The sequence below is a fragment of the Nomascus leucogenys genome, chromosome 17 (genome assembly GCF_006542625.1).
Source record: "Nomascus leucogenys isolate Asia chromosome 17, Asia_NLE_v1, whole genome shotgun sequence".
NCBI lineage: Eukaryota > Metazoa > Chordata > Mammalia > Primates > Hylobatidae > Nomascus > Nomascus leucogenys.
This window is the reverse complement of record NC_044397.1, coordinates 4,786,956-4,802,250: the sequence shown is the minus strand read 5'-3', so window position 1 is coordinate 4,802,250 and position 15,295 is coordinate 4,786,956.

The window sequence follows — 15,295 nt, the reverse complement described above, 5'->3', positions numbered from 1 at the left end:
TGCTCCTGGACTCCTGCTCCCCACTCCATCTCAGTACACTGCCCTTCTCCTTACAGTAGGAGTACATAGAGACTGAGAATGGGAAGGGCAGAGGGGCAGGCAAAAGGAGGACACAGTAGGGCTATCAGATGTTGGCGCCCAAGGGCCCAAGGTGGGACATCAGGCTGGAGCTTTGGAGCTAAAAGACAGCTCAGGGAGCGATGCCCGCCACTCACTCACACAAGCATCATTTACAAAGCGTGCTCATGCACACTTTCTCGAGACCCTCAGCAGATTCACGAGGGAGATATTACTTCTCTTTTTCACAGATGTGGGACCTGAGGCCCAGATATGGTCAGCCACCTGCTCAGAGTCACACAGGACCAGAACATGCCTCCTGCCTTTGGTCTGGAGACTTCCGGCTGATCTGGTTGAAGTGTGACCCACAGACAGGAAAGGAAACCAGGGGCAAGAGAGAGGCTCTCACTGAATCGCACACGCAGGCAGAGGTGAGCTTGTAGGGGGTTTCCTCGCCGACAGTGGGGCCCAGCTTCTCCCTGAACATAATTACATGCCAAATCAGGGTGAGGGCATCCTCCCGAGGGGGAGGAAGGCGGCCCTGTCCCCAGATGGCACCGAGGCACGTCACCGTGTGTGTGAGGGTCAGCAACTGTGTTCCCATGCTGACTTTCCCCTTCTCTGACCCCTGCTGACTCTAAGTGACAGCTCCTCCTTGTAGCTTACAAGAGCACCCCTTGCTACGTGCCACTAGCTGTGTGTCTCTTCAGCCTGTGGCCAGCTCCGTATCGTTCTCTGCTGTGTCAGAGTGTGTGGTCTCTCCCCAGGGGACAGGAGCTCTCGAAGGGGGGAATCCGCCCCTCTCTCTGTGCTGCGGCCTCCCCCAGCCGTGTGAGTGTGGTGGGCACCCTCCACATAGACTTGGGGCCTCGAGCACCCTAGGGGGAGGACCCTGCTGGAACCGTCTGCACCCTCAGCTTCCTCTGGCATCTGGGACCTGGAGGCAGGGAAGCCTGGGCTTAGGCAGCCCCTCATCCAGGCTGGGACTGGCCCTGCTTCCTGGGGACTCACAACAGCCCTTGTCACAAGTTGAATTTCTGCAGGAGGGACAGGGGCAGGTAGCTGTGGTGGGATCTGGGGCCCTTTCAGAAGTCTCTTGAACAGCTAGGGATAGTGCCTCCCCCTTGGCATGATCAGAGCAGGGCACAGCAAAGTCCTGTCAAAGGGCCTAGGGTTCTGGAGGGTTCTGGGTTCTCTGTCCACCCTCTGAGAAGGTCCCTCAGGGAACTTGGGAACCTCAGCAACCTCCTCTCCCAAGCTCATTGTCACATACACTCACAGGAACCCAGAGAAGCAGCTGGGAAAGCTGGAGACTTCATGTACTTGCTTTCCTAGTGAGGCCCAGTCTAGCCTGCAACAGTGGCTCTGAGCCCAGGTAGGTCTCACAGGAAGGGAGGGCTGGCCTCTGATGCAGAAACAGGGAAACCAGGGAGCCGTAGAGGTCTGGAGGTGATCCCCAAAACTCAGCTCAGGGCTAAGCTAGGCTGGGCAGGGGTGAAGGGGTAGCTGTAAACTTCCCCCACGATAGAACCGGAAGTAGCAGGGACAAAAGGGAATTTCTCTCAGTGCTGATTTCACAACTGAGGGAGATGAGGTCCAGGGAAGGGAGGTAGCCTCTCCACAGTCACTCAGCTATTTCAGAGCCAAGCCAGGACTAGCACCCAGGCCTCCTGTCTCCTGGCCTGGTGCTCCTCCTGGGCTCAGAGATTCTCCATGGGCACCTCCATAGCCTTCATCCAGGCTCGCCCATTGCAGATCCAAGGAGTCTTCTCCCTGAACCCCAACAAGTCTGCTTATACCTCTGACCCCAATGGCTCTCTGCCCCAGCTCCAGCAGGATCCTTCAGTCACCAATTGCCCTGACAGGGTTATTCCTGCTCCCATGACAGTGGTCCCATAACAATGGCCCTTCCTGGTCCGAGGATGCCAGGTTCAAAGCATCTGGTCTCAAAGCAGCTTTTTCCCTGCCAGAGTGGTCAGAGGGACCTGAGCTACTGCCCACACAAACCTGAAGTCTGGGCTCCCAGATCCCTCACAGGAAGTTCAGGGTGGGTCAGGCACAGAACCAGGCTTCCACCCTAAGCACCCTGCCGGGAGGCCTGGGCTCAGGGAGTGCAGGAAGCAGCCATCACCCCAGCTGGGTTCTCCCTGCTTCTTCTCCTTCCTTACTCCATGGAACCAGCCCCATCCTCCAACCCCCTCACCCCATTCAGCCGCCCCCGGGGCCCTGGTCTCTGTGCTGCCTGGTGCTGTCAGCCCTGCACGTGCTCCTGAGCTGCAGGCTGGAGCAGGGGGAGTATGGCTGGGTTTGGCCTGGGGCCAGAGGGTAGGAGCGAAATGGAGCACAATGGGGACAGCTGTGCTGGTAAAGGTGGTCAGCCTCAGAAGATGAGACAAAAATCAGGGGTGGGGTTAGAAAATTATGTGTAACATCGATTTGAATACCCTTTGGCCGTCATCTCTGCTTACTCATTTGCTTGTTACAGGCCAATCAAGATCCTTGCCTTTAAACTCTCAGGCCCTCACTCAAGTGCACCCACACTCACACAGACACTTACTCCCTCCTTCAGCAGACCACTCTGCTCCATAGAAACCAGCCCCAAGTCAGGGGGTGACAGAGCTGGAGGAGGGCGGTCCCAGAGAGGAGCAGGGCCAGGCGGTGCACACGCTTCACGAACACCATGGGGGCCGCAGCTATGGAGGTCTCTGAAGGCTTCAGCTCAGCACAGGCCGAGGGGCGATGCTCAGCTCTTGCCACTCTGGGACAGCTGAGATAATGAGTAAGGAAGGGGCCACCCAGTGCCTGCAGAAGACACCTGCCAGCACCTAAATCCCTGCTGTGGCGGGACCCTCCCACATTGCTGTCCCCAGCCCCTCTGGAACACTCCCCGTGCATCTGACCCAATGCCCCAAACAGGGGAGACCAAACCCAGTTCAGCCTTAGAATCTTCCTCCTCCGTGATCTCCCCTCTTGCTTTAATTTCCCTAAGTCACTCAGTCACCACCACTGCCAGCTCTGGCTCCCCTCTGTCCCTGCTGTGTTCTCCCAAGTTCAGGCTGCCCGGCTCACACACATATCTGCACATCTGCCCTTAACTGGCTCCTCCCTTCAGCCTCCACCTTCTCAGGGGCCCCTGCAGACAGCTCCTGGTGAATTCTCCCTGTGCAGAGTCTTGACAGGTCCCCAGCCCTTACTCTCTCTGAAGCCTACTGGAGATCACTCTGTAGGGAATGCATTGCAGGTTCCTCAAAGCCTGGCCTGGTGTGGCATCCCATCTCTGCCACCTCCATTTCAAATGCACCTCTGCAAGCCAAGAGAAGGCCCTATTGTCTGGAAAAGGCAGGTCGCATGTACTCCCTCTGTGCTTAGATTCTAATGGGGAACATGGAGGGAAGAAAGGGTCAGTGTGGCCCACTGGACCCCCTGGCATTCTCTTTTCTAGCCCCCTATCTTTGTAAATGGAAGAAAATAAATAAATAAAAAAAAGATAAATCCAAGTGAAGAAAAATGGCCACTGATACGTTTGATTTCTGAGGATTAAAAACAAACTAAGAAAAATTAGAATGTCAGGAGTAGAAGCCTCAACAGCTCAAAATACCAACATGAGAATATTCTGTCAATTCATCCATGCATTAATACTATTTGACAATCAAGTATCTCATACATTTGAGAAAAATTAATAGCATGAAGGTAAAGCGTCAATACAAGCACACAGAACACCCAAATTTAGAATTAATGTCAATAATTCGTGAAATGGATGAGCAACTTTCAATAATTGAAATCAACATTCTCAGAGATATTTGCAAGAATGTCTTATCTCCTTATTCATCAGATATTTACAGATTAAAACAAATTGCAATATTATTTTTATTCATTAATTTGACAAATATTTTAAAAGCTTGTCCTGCTCTCTTGGTGAGAGTGTGGAGAAGTGGGTGTTATGTTCAAAGTGGGAATAGAAACTGTTCAGCATTTCTGAATGCAAATAATAAGGATCTAAGATGTTTAACGTGTGCATTCTTTGACTTGTCAATTCCATTTCAAGGATTCGCCCATCCTTGAGAAATACACACACACAGGCACAAAAGGAGATTTACAAAGACGTTCATCACTGATTGTTTATAATAATGATCTCCACAGGGGAATTAATAACATAACTTCTGGTCCACGTCTTCTATACAGCACCACGTAAAGGTTAGAAAAGAATACAGCTTGTGTGCAAACCTAGCTAGATCTCCAAACATCTTGTTAAATTTAATAATTGCTGCAGAATGACATGTACGGTATAATCCCACTTATATACAGTAAGCTGAACTCAAAATGGTTTGTCTCTGCACATAAACCTGTTATCTATACAAACACAGAAATTTTCTGTTTGTGAAAAGCTATACATCAAACTAATAATAGCAGTCTTTTGGGGTAATGACTATAATGAATGTTGGGGAAGAAGTGGTGAAGGGAACTTTATATGTAGTCTGTTGCAATGTTTGTTTCTTTATCCAGCTTTACTAAGGTATAACTGACCAATAAAAATTGCATATTTTTAGTGTATTACAAGATGCTTGCATATATGTATACACTGTGGAATGATTAAATCACGCTGATTAACATATCCATTGCCTCACATACTTATCATTTTTTTGTGGTGTAAACATTTAAGATCTACTCTCTTAGTACTTTTTTTTTTGAGATGGAGTCTCACTCTGTCGCTCAGGCTGTAGTGCAGTGGCGTGATCTTGGCTCACTGCAAGCTCCGCCTCCCAGGTTCATGCCATTCACCCGCCTCAGCCTCCCGAGTAGCTGGGACTACAGGTGCCCGCCACCACGCCCGGCTACTTTTGTTTTTGTATTTTTAGCAGTTTTGTTTTTGTATTTTTAGTAGAAACGGGGCTTCGCTGTGTTAGCCAGGAGGGTCTCGATCTCCTGACCTCATGATCCGCCCGCCTCGGCCTCCCAAAATGCTGGGATTACAGGCATGAGCCACCACGCCTGGCCCTCTCTTAGTACTTTTCAAGTACACAATATATTAACTGTAGTCACCATGCTTTATAATAGATCTCCAGAACTTATTCATCCTGTCTAACTGAAACTTTGCACCCTTCGACCAACATCTGCAATGTTTGTTTTTAATAAAAAGTCTTTATATATACATATATAGATTGTGTAATGAATATAATATTTAAAATATTGTATTAAAAAGTGTTTTATTTTTATTTTTTGAGACGGAGTCTTGCTCTGTTGCCCAGGTGGGAGTTCAGTGACACGATCTTGGTTCACCACAACCTCTGCCTCCTGGGTTCAAATGATTCTCCTGCTTCAGCCTCCCGAGTAGCTGGGATTACAGGCACCCGCCAACACACCTGGCTAATTTTTATATTTTTAGTAGAGACGGGGTTTCACCATGTTGGCCAGGCTGGTCTTGAACTCCTGACCTCAAGTGATCTGCCCGCCTTGGCCTCCCAAAGTGCTGAGATTACAGGCGTGAGCCACTGCGCCTGGCCAAAAAGGGAGGTGGAATGAAAAAAATGGGCAAAGCAGAGGACCTAGTGACTTTGGATCCTGGGGCCAGCATTGGTAGGGCACGTGGGTGGTGGCCCCAGGACAGGTCATGAACCATGGCTTTCCTGTGCCTAAGGTAAGGGGTTTCTCTGAAAGACTCTGAGGCAACACAGTTGGAAATGAAGGTGTAAGGCAACAAGTGAGAACACAATACACAGGCGATGAACCTGCAGAGAGGGTAATTAAACAAACTTGCCACCAGGCAATGTGGGCAGGAGAAGAGCTGCTGAAGACTGCTAGGGGAGCTAGTAAAGGAGTGATCAACAGTCTGTTGGGTTCTGGCACAGCCAAGGTCCTGGGGCTGCAGACGAGTCTGCAGAAAGGGTCCCACAGTGGAGCAGAAGGGGCATTGCCGGGCTCTGTTCAGCCCTGGGGACATCTCCCCAAGACGCTCTAGGGCCACTGACCTGAGTCTGGGCTTGTCCAGCTGCCTTCAGACGCATCCTGTGCTTTCCAGCGGCCCTTGTCATTGCTGTTTGTGGGATCCAAGGTGGGGGCTGCCTCCACGCACTTGTCATGGGGACTCCAGGGCAGACCAGCGCCAGTGTGGCAAGGTACATTCATCTTAGGCCAATTCATCCAGCCTATCTACCCAGAGCAATTAGGAGTGCACCTAGGACGCAGGCCGAAGTGAGTCTCAATCCCATCATCTGCAATAGGGAGACACAGCATCTGTCCCACAAAATCCTTGTGAGCCTTACGTGAGATATTGTATGTAAAAGCTTGGTGCTTAATAAACATGAATTAGTATTGCTAAAAGTAAAAGAATCCTAGCTTATTTTTATTGTAAAAATATTTCTTTCAGCACTGTATAGATCTATTAAGACAGCTACAATATCTTTAATGTGATTTATCCTTAAAGGGGTCTTGACAGTTGAAAAATAAAATCTAGGCAGCAAATGGGACATGTCAGACTCGTATTTCTTCTGGTTCCTGAAATTGTTCCCACAGCAGAAGAGGAAGGTCTGTTCTTTAGTGGAGTATCAGCCATACACGTGCACACCCTGAGTTGTAGATTTCAAGGCATCTAACTCATAAACTAGTGCTGTAAAGACCTTGGACTCTTGAGATACACACCCTGTTTGGGTTCCCGCTCTGCCTCTTTGGGGCTCTGACATTTTTGAGCAAACTGCTAAACCTCTAAAAGTCTCAGTTTCCTTCTTTCTTGAATGGGTATTAGTGAATCCCTAATATGATTGTTCTGGGAATAAATGAGTAAACACTTCACAACATTTATAGAAGTACCTTTTATATGGTATCTCCCCAATCAATGTCTGTCATTAATAATCAACACCCACAAAATCAAGTTTGCTTGACTTTTGATTATACATATGTATACATAAAATAGCAGTACACAGAAGTTCTGAAAGAAAAGAAAAGTAAAATTTATATAATTTTTTGGTGGAATAGAACTTTCTATTTATGGTCCCAATGCCACAAACTATACAGGGAAAAATAATAGATCATACTATATGCAAACTAAAACTTGGATGTTATAGAATAATACAATAAGTGAAATTCAAAAGCAAATCACAACTGTGAATATTTTCTCCCTATTTGGCATATAAAGGGTTATTAAATTTCATATAAAGACAAGCAAGTCCTTTAAACAATAAAAGAAAATGAACATTTCAATAGAAAAAGGGGATGAGTCTAGGAACAGGCACTTTTCTATAGAAGAAATATTAATGAAAATGTTAAATTGTATTCAAAGAGGATATTATTAAAATAAGTGCAAAACCACTCTTCTCATCAGATTGACAAAAGTTGAAATAAATGATGAAAACCAGAGTTGGGAGATTTTAGGGAAAAGGTGATTGCATATTCTGCTGGGTAAAAGCAATTGATACCACCTTTCTGAAAGACAGTGTGGAGAGATGAATCAAAATCCATTTTAGAAAAGAAATCAACTCTGGGCCGGGCACGGTGGCTCACGCTTGTAATCCCAGCACTGTGGGAGGCCAAGGCGGGCGGATCACGAGGTCAGGAGATCGAGACCACGGTGAAACCCCCGTCTCTACTAAAAATACAAAAAAAAATTAGCCGCGTGTGGTGGCGGGCGCCTGTAGTCCCAGCTACTCGGAGAGGCTGAGACAGGAGAATGGCGTGAACCCGGGAGGCAGAGCTTGCAGTGAGCCGAGATTGCGCCACTGCACTCCAGCCTGGGCAACAGAGCGAAAAAAAAAAAAAAAAAAAGAAAAGAAAGAAACTGTGACTAAGAAATTCTAGGAATTTAAAAAGTGTATATTGGCCATCGTTGCAGTATTCTTTCAAGTTTTAACATCTCATCAAAATAATGCAGATACACATCTTCAAAAATTGTATGCTGTAAATGCATATTAACAAAAATGCAGCAGTTCTATGCTTCAACACTACATCCCAATTCCCTTTTCTTAGAGGCAATTTGAAGTATTTTTCATTTGTATCCTTATGTTGATACTTGTTTGTTTTACAGCTTTAGCTATTCTCCATTAGACACATAATATGGGAGGTGAGGCTTGTTCCTCTTTCATGACACTCACACCTGTGCCTTTCCCCCTACCTTTAGCCTCCCAATACAGTCAGATACAGTTACCAGTACAATTAATACTTAGATTTAATATTTCATGACAATGTAAATATTTTTCTTAGTCATGTGGTTTATTAGGATCACATTTTCTTTTTGATACTACTTTTTATTTCTATGAAGTTATTAATTGCCTTATTTATAAAATTTGCTTCATATTTTTGTGCCATCATTCATTCCTTTCCAAACTCTACATCAACAATGTAAATTTCGTGTCAACGTATTCCTACATATCAGTTCTTGACTGGTTTTATTCCTCCAGCACAGTCCCATGTGGTCTAATGTCTTCTTGCCCCAATCTGGACTAATTTTCCTCTACGCTTTTAGCACAGCTGAAATATCCCTTTCTGAGATACCCCTTCGCCATCTCCTTGATAACTCCCATAGCTTTCATCCCGTGTTGCAAGTGCTCTCCCCTGATCCCATATCTAACGCTCTGTTTGTTGATTCCCTCCTTTTAGAGCAGGGTTCGGTAAACTATAGCTCTGGAGCCAAATCCAGCCTGACATCTGATTTTGTAAATAAAGTTTTATTGTAGATACGCTTCTTCATTCCGTGTACTCTGTGAAAGGCGGCATGCCACAGTGGCAGAGGCGAGGAGCTGCAACAGAGATCACGTGGTCCACAAGCATGACGTATTTACTGTTTTGCCGTTTACAGAAAAGTTTGTTGACCCTAGGGAGGTAAGATGATAAAGAATGGAGGGGCAGCCTATATGTAATGGTGTTTCTGAAGGAGTGGCCAGAGGAATGAAAACACAAGCAACAAATATAGGCTTAATGGAAGGAAGAGATTTTCTGAAATGAAGGATGACATATGTGAAGCTCTTACTAATTTGAGATGTAAACTGTATCTTCTAGCACAGGCCATCTGAATAATAAAAGAATCCCCATTCAGAGGGTTCACATAAAGTTTTTCCCTAATTCCTGGGAAGCCCACCACAAGACCGGATGACTCTCGAGGGTAGAGGTCCTATCCTCTGTGGATTGGCTCGGGATTTGAGGTGCATTGCTTTTATGGACTTGCACATCAATGCCTGCTTGCCTAGTTGTCACGGAAGGGGAAGAGAGTGCTGGAAAGTTGAGCATTGGTCCTTAAATGGTTCCTCTGGAAGTGAGACTGTCACTTCCACTTATATTTTATTAGCCAAGCAGATCATCAAGGAGCTGAAAAGCACAAGTCTTCTGTTTGTCCAGAGATAATAGCGGAAACAGATGTTCTGCAATAGCAATACCTGCCACATTTCTCTAGGACAAATCCTACCATGTGCAGGACAGGAGAGAAAAGGAAGTTATTTCCTTTAAGTCTCACTGGCTTCAGAGCTTTCTGCTGCAACACCAAACATCAGAAGACAACAAACAAATTTCTACAGAGAACAAGGAGCAGCACCATCCAAGGCTCTTAAGTCTCACTAAATTATCCTTCCTCTGTGAGGACAACCAGATAGTGTTACACATGATAGAAACTAATGTCGTTCTTGGAAAGAAATAATTTGAATATTTACTTCAATCCACTGGTAGTTACATTTTTTTAAAGGGCCGACAAATGGTGGTAGTTAAGTACTGGGACAAGTCCAAAGTTTACATAATTATTGCATTCTGGTTTAAAAGGTGACCAAAAGTGGTGTCTTTATAAAATCACATTTTGTAATTTCTTGTTGTTTGTTCATATATATGCAACTAATTTTTGTGTATGAATCTTATATATATCTAAATTAATAATCTCTCCTATTATTTCTAATAATTTTCATTTATGATATGTATGTATTTAGTTGTAATATAAATTAATAAATTTATATCAATGTAATTAGCATAAATTAAAAACATGCATAAAATGTTAAATATTTTACAGGAACATATTTGTATTTTAGTGTGTGCACATACAAAATATATAACATGAACAAATACTGCAGAGTAAGAATGTCCATCCAGAAAGATGAAAAAATGTAAATCAAATGTAATGAATAAATATGCTGCTAGTAAAATACTTGTAAAAGGAATACATCTATATATTTTTAGGAATGAAAAACTAGTGGAAATTACAAAAATAAAGTATATGAGAAAACCTATGAATTAATGTATTTCTAAAATTACATAACAATAGAAATATTAATTAGTTGGTGTATTTGTTTTCCATGTCTACTGTGACAAATGACCACAAACTGGGTGCCTTAGCAGAAATTTATCCTATTACAGCCTGGAGGCCAGAAGTCTGTGATCAAGGTGTTGGCAGGGCTGCACAGTCCCCATGGTTCTAGAGGACAATCCATGCCTTGTTTCTTCCAGCTTCCGAAAACTCAAGCATATTAGCTGAAAACCAAGAGAACAAAAGGAGAGTTTCTTCATTCATTCCTACAATTCGTTCAACAAATGCTTATTGAGAGTCTGCCATTCCAGACACAGGGAATAGATGGAGAACTCGGGCACGTTTCCTTCACTCATGGAGCTTATATTCAGAGAACGGTGTTTAGTAGGATGGGGAAGGCAGAAAGGAGGCAGAAAATTAATAAACAGGTAAAGAAAACCTAATAAACTTATAATAAAAGTAAACTCTATGCAGAAATAGAGTAACGTGATAGTCAATTTTAAGTTAAACATTTCGAATAAATGATAATCCATTATAACAAAAATAACCATTTCAGACATAGAAATATTTGATAGAATTTACCAGTGAAGTCATCTTGGCCTCCAACTTCAAGAGAAATATAATCTTTAGCAAGACAAAATGCCATAAATATTTAAGAAAAAACTAATATTGAACTTAAACTCTTTAAGAAAACTAGGAACTTATCTCAATTCATTTTATAAGGCTCAAATTAGCCTGATACAAAAAGCAGGAAAAGGAATTAGAAGAAAGAAAAATGATAGACCAATATCCCTCATGAACATCCTGAACACAGTATTAGTGTACTGAATTTAACAGTAAATAAAAAAGATAATACAAATGATCAGATGGGGTTTATCCCAGGAACTCCAGGTTGGATTAACATTTGAAAAATCAATCAGTGTAATTAATGATATTAAAAAGAAAAAAAAAACATAAGGTCAGATCAAAAAATGTAGGAAAACATTAGAAAAATTAGAACTATAAGCAAACTAGGAAAATAAAGGAACTTCCTTTTCCTGATAAAGGGTATCTGCAAAATACGTATAGTCAGAGTTACCCTTTAGGATGCAAGACTCCATCATTCCATCTAAGTTAGGAGAAAAGGCAGGGCTATTTCTCTCAGCACTTTTCTTTACTATCGTTCTGGAGATTTAGTTACTTGATAAGGCAATAAAGGGAAACAAAGGGCATACATATCGTAAAGAAGAAGGAAAACTGTCTTTATTCACAGACAACATGATTGTATATACATTAAATCCTAAGTGATATACACAAAAAGCTGTAACAACCAATACTGAAATTTAGCAGTGTTTCAGGGTACAAGGTCAATATAGAAAACTCAAATGGACTATCTATATAATTGCAGTGTACCACAGACAAATGAAAACTTTTAAAATGACACCTAAAACAACATCCTAAACCATTAAATGCTTAGGGATGAATTTAACAAAATATGTGCAAGACCTATACATTCAAAACTACAAAATATTGATGAGATAAATTAAATTAAAATCTTTATTTAGTCTAGGGTGTTGAGGGTAAGACTAGAAGAGCTGTTTCTCTCGGTTCACACACATATGAGAAAATTTCTACTCAATGTGTTGAGCTACAATTTACTTAAATACATATATCCATGTATCAATCATCACTATCAAGATATAGAATGTTTGCATTACACCAGGGAGATGAGATAAATTAAAGAAAATCTAAATAAATGGAGAGAAATACCATGTCCCTGAACTGGGAGACTCAATATTGTTAAGATGCTAATTCTTGCCAAACTGATGTATAAACTCAATACTAGGTTGCATCACAGACACAAACCTAGTAGGCATTTTTGTTGAAATCGACAAAAGGACTCTGAAACTTATATGCACAGAGCACAGAGTAGCCAAAACAATGGGAAAAAGAAGTACAAAGCTGGATAACTCACCTCAGATTTCAGTACTTACTATAAAATTACAGAAATGAAGACAGTGTGCTACTGTAGTAAGGACAGATAGTTAAATAAGTAGAACAGATTCGGTAGTCCAGAAATAGACCCACACATATACGGGCAACTGATTTTTAACAAAGCCACCAAAGCAATTCAATGGACAAAAGCAAAGTATTTTCAACAAGTGGTGCTAGGACAACTAGATATCCATACAGAAAACTTAATTCTAAATGAATCATAGTCATAAATGTGAAAGTTCAAACTAGAAAACATGTAGATAAAAACACTGGAGAAGATCTTTGCCTGTAATAAATTTTCATATACATGGAATCATACAGTGCAGATTATTTTATATGTGTCATCTTTTGCTCGGCCTAAGGTTTTGGAGATTCATTCATGTTGTTAGATTCATTCATTCATTCATGGTGTATCATAGACCATTCCTTTTTACTGCTGAGTAATATACCATCGTGTGATGTGCTGCTATCTGTTTATCTGTTCACGTGTTGAAAGACATTTGGGAGAAGTGTATTAATTGTAAAGGCATGTGAAAGAACTTCCTTGTGTAATGCAAACATTCTATGTCTTGATAATGATGATTGATACACGGATATATGTATTTAAGTAAATTGTAGCTCAACACATTGAGTAGAAATTTTCTCATATGTGTGTGAACCAAGAGAAAAAGCTCTTATAGTCTTACCTCAACACTCTAGACCAAATAAAGATTCTCTGAGCTGGAGGAGAAAAAAGAGAGGAGTTGAATGAAGTAAGAAGAGTGGACTTAAGGCCTGGGCTCGTGTGCACCTGTCTCCTGTCCCCAAGATCAGGCCAGGGCCCCAGTGAAATGTCAGGATCTGATAATAGCTGGTATCGTTTTCTTATTTCCTGAAACATGTCCTTGGGAGGTGGGGAATTTTACTCTCCCGCCCATGCTGGCATGGTAAAAATTATAAAAAATAAATTCATGGATTTCTTAAGCAAGGGATAGAGATCCCAAAGTCATAAAACTCCTGAAGTGCAAAACCTGAAAGTTTTTTCTTGTGTCTAAGAGTGAAGATGATCAGGTAGTGACAGTCACGGCTGGCCTGGTGGGGTCCGGAGGCTGGGTGAGGGGAGACACCAGCAGGTGAAGCACAGGCTCCATGACCTGGGCCTAGAGGGGACTGCATACCCTAGCAGAGGGCAGCCTGGAAAGGGAACGGAGCGTGAGAGAGGAGTGGAGAGCCTCACCTGGTATTAAGCTAAACATGCAAGAATGATGGATCCTTATCCTGTGTGTGTTGGACTTGTTTTCACAACCTCATTGCCAAGGAGCTACAAGTGTAGCACACTTGCAGAGTCAAAGTAAGGGGCAAGTTCAGCTCATTAAATGATTACCTGGGGCTGGGCGCAGTGGCTCACACCTGTAATCCCAGCACTTTGGGAGGCCGAGGTGGGTGGATCACCTGAGGTCAGGAGTTCGAGACCGGCCTGACCAACATGGTGAAACCCCCATCTCTACTAAAAATACAAAAATTAGTTGGGCATGGTGGTGCATGCCTGTAATCCCAGCTACTTGGGAGGCTGAGGCAGGAGAATCACTTGAACCCACGAGGCAGAGGTTGCAGTGAGCCAAGATTGTACCACTGCACTCTAGCCTGGGTGACAGAGTGAGATTTTGTATAAAAAAAAAAAGATTGTCTGGGTTTCCCCAAACAATGCTTTAAACCCTTATGATGATTGTAAGGAACATGGCTGAGCTGCAGCCATGTAGGCATAGGCCGAGGAAAACATCCTGCATGACTCAGCGGGATTGTAGCACAGGCACAGTCCCGTGTAGAATGTAAACACAGCTATGTAGCCATAACATGGAGAGGCTCATCGCCTGGCTTGGAGCCACTATTGTTTGTGAGGTGCTTAAATGCAGCACTGACAGTGTGAGTGAGCTGCTCAATAAAGCCATGTCTCATCTACCTGCTGTCTCTTGAGTATTCCTCCACCTCCCTGCTCCCCCGTCCACCTGCTCCCCTTGGACCTCAGCTGGGGCTCAAACCTAACAATGATCAAAATGGAGAAAAAAATAAATAAAAATTCTAAACTTAAAGATGCAAGGTAATTGTATTTGCCTTTTGTAGAATATTGTAAAATTTTGACAGATATGAAATCTGAGACAATGGTGCTAGAATCATATGATGTCTGTCCCAAATTTGTGTAGCACTTGAAAGTGACAAAGAACTTTCAAATCCATTGTCACAGACCCTCCAGATCTTTTCCTTTGTCACCAAACCCTCCAGATCTTTTTCTGTCTCCTCTGCGTGATCTTCATCTCCTTCCACCTAGATGACAGCAAGAGCCCCCACCAGGCTCCTACACTCACAGGTTTCACCTGCAATGTGGGTTGCACCTGCTGCACCTGGCCCTGACCCCGGAGGACACAGAATTAGTGCTATACTGTGGAGGGTGTGTGGAGGAGTGCAAAGAGCTCTGACTCAATCAAGGGCCCACTCTGATTAGCTTGATTGCACACACATGTGTGCATGTATGTGCTAGTGTGTGTGTCCGGGGAGTGGTGGGAGGTATTGGGAAACGAACTCAGGCCCATTGAGCTCTGAGTGTTCTCCTGAGCTGGTGGGAACCTCTGCAGGAGACTCAGGGCAGAGGGCCCCAGGCAGGAATACCCAAGGGGGGAAAAAAAACAACAAAAAACAAAACAAAAAACATCTAAAAGAAGGCCACTGAAGTTTATCCAGAGCTATTCACCTCAGAGATTTCATGGGAGAGAATCGGCATTTTACAGACAGGGAACCTGAGTTCCCTCGAGCGTGTAGCATGCTGAGACGGTCAGTGGGCAGGTAGAATGCCCTCCTGGGACCTTGTGGGCTCAGCTTCTTCCAGATTCTTCTCATGTCCTAAATCTTGGGTCCAAGGAAAGAAGGTCCAGGTATTCCCTAGAAGAGTAAACAGAATAGATTCTGGAAGCAACTGGGGACCCCCCCGCAGGGCTGTTTCTTCTAACACGGTCACAGACTACTCCGTTCCCTGACGGCGACTTCCGGTCTCACATTTCCTGGACACCTCCCAGAGCCCTG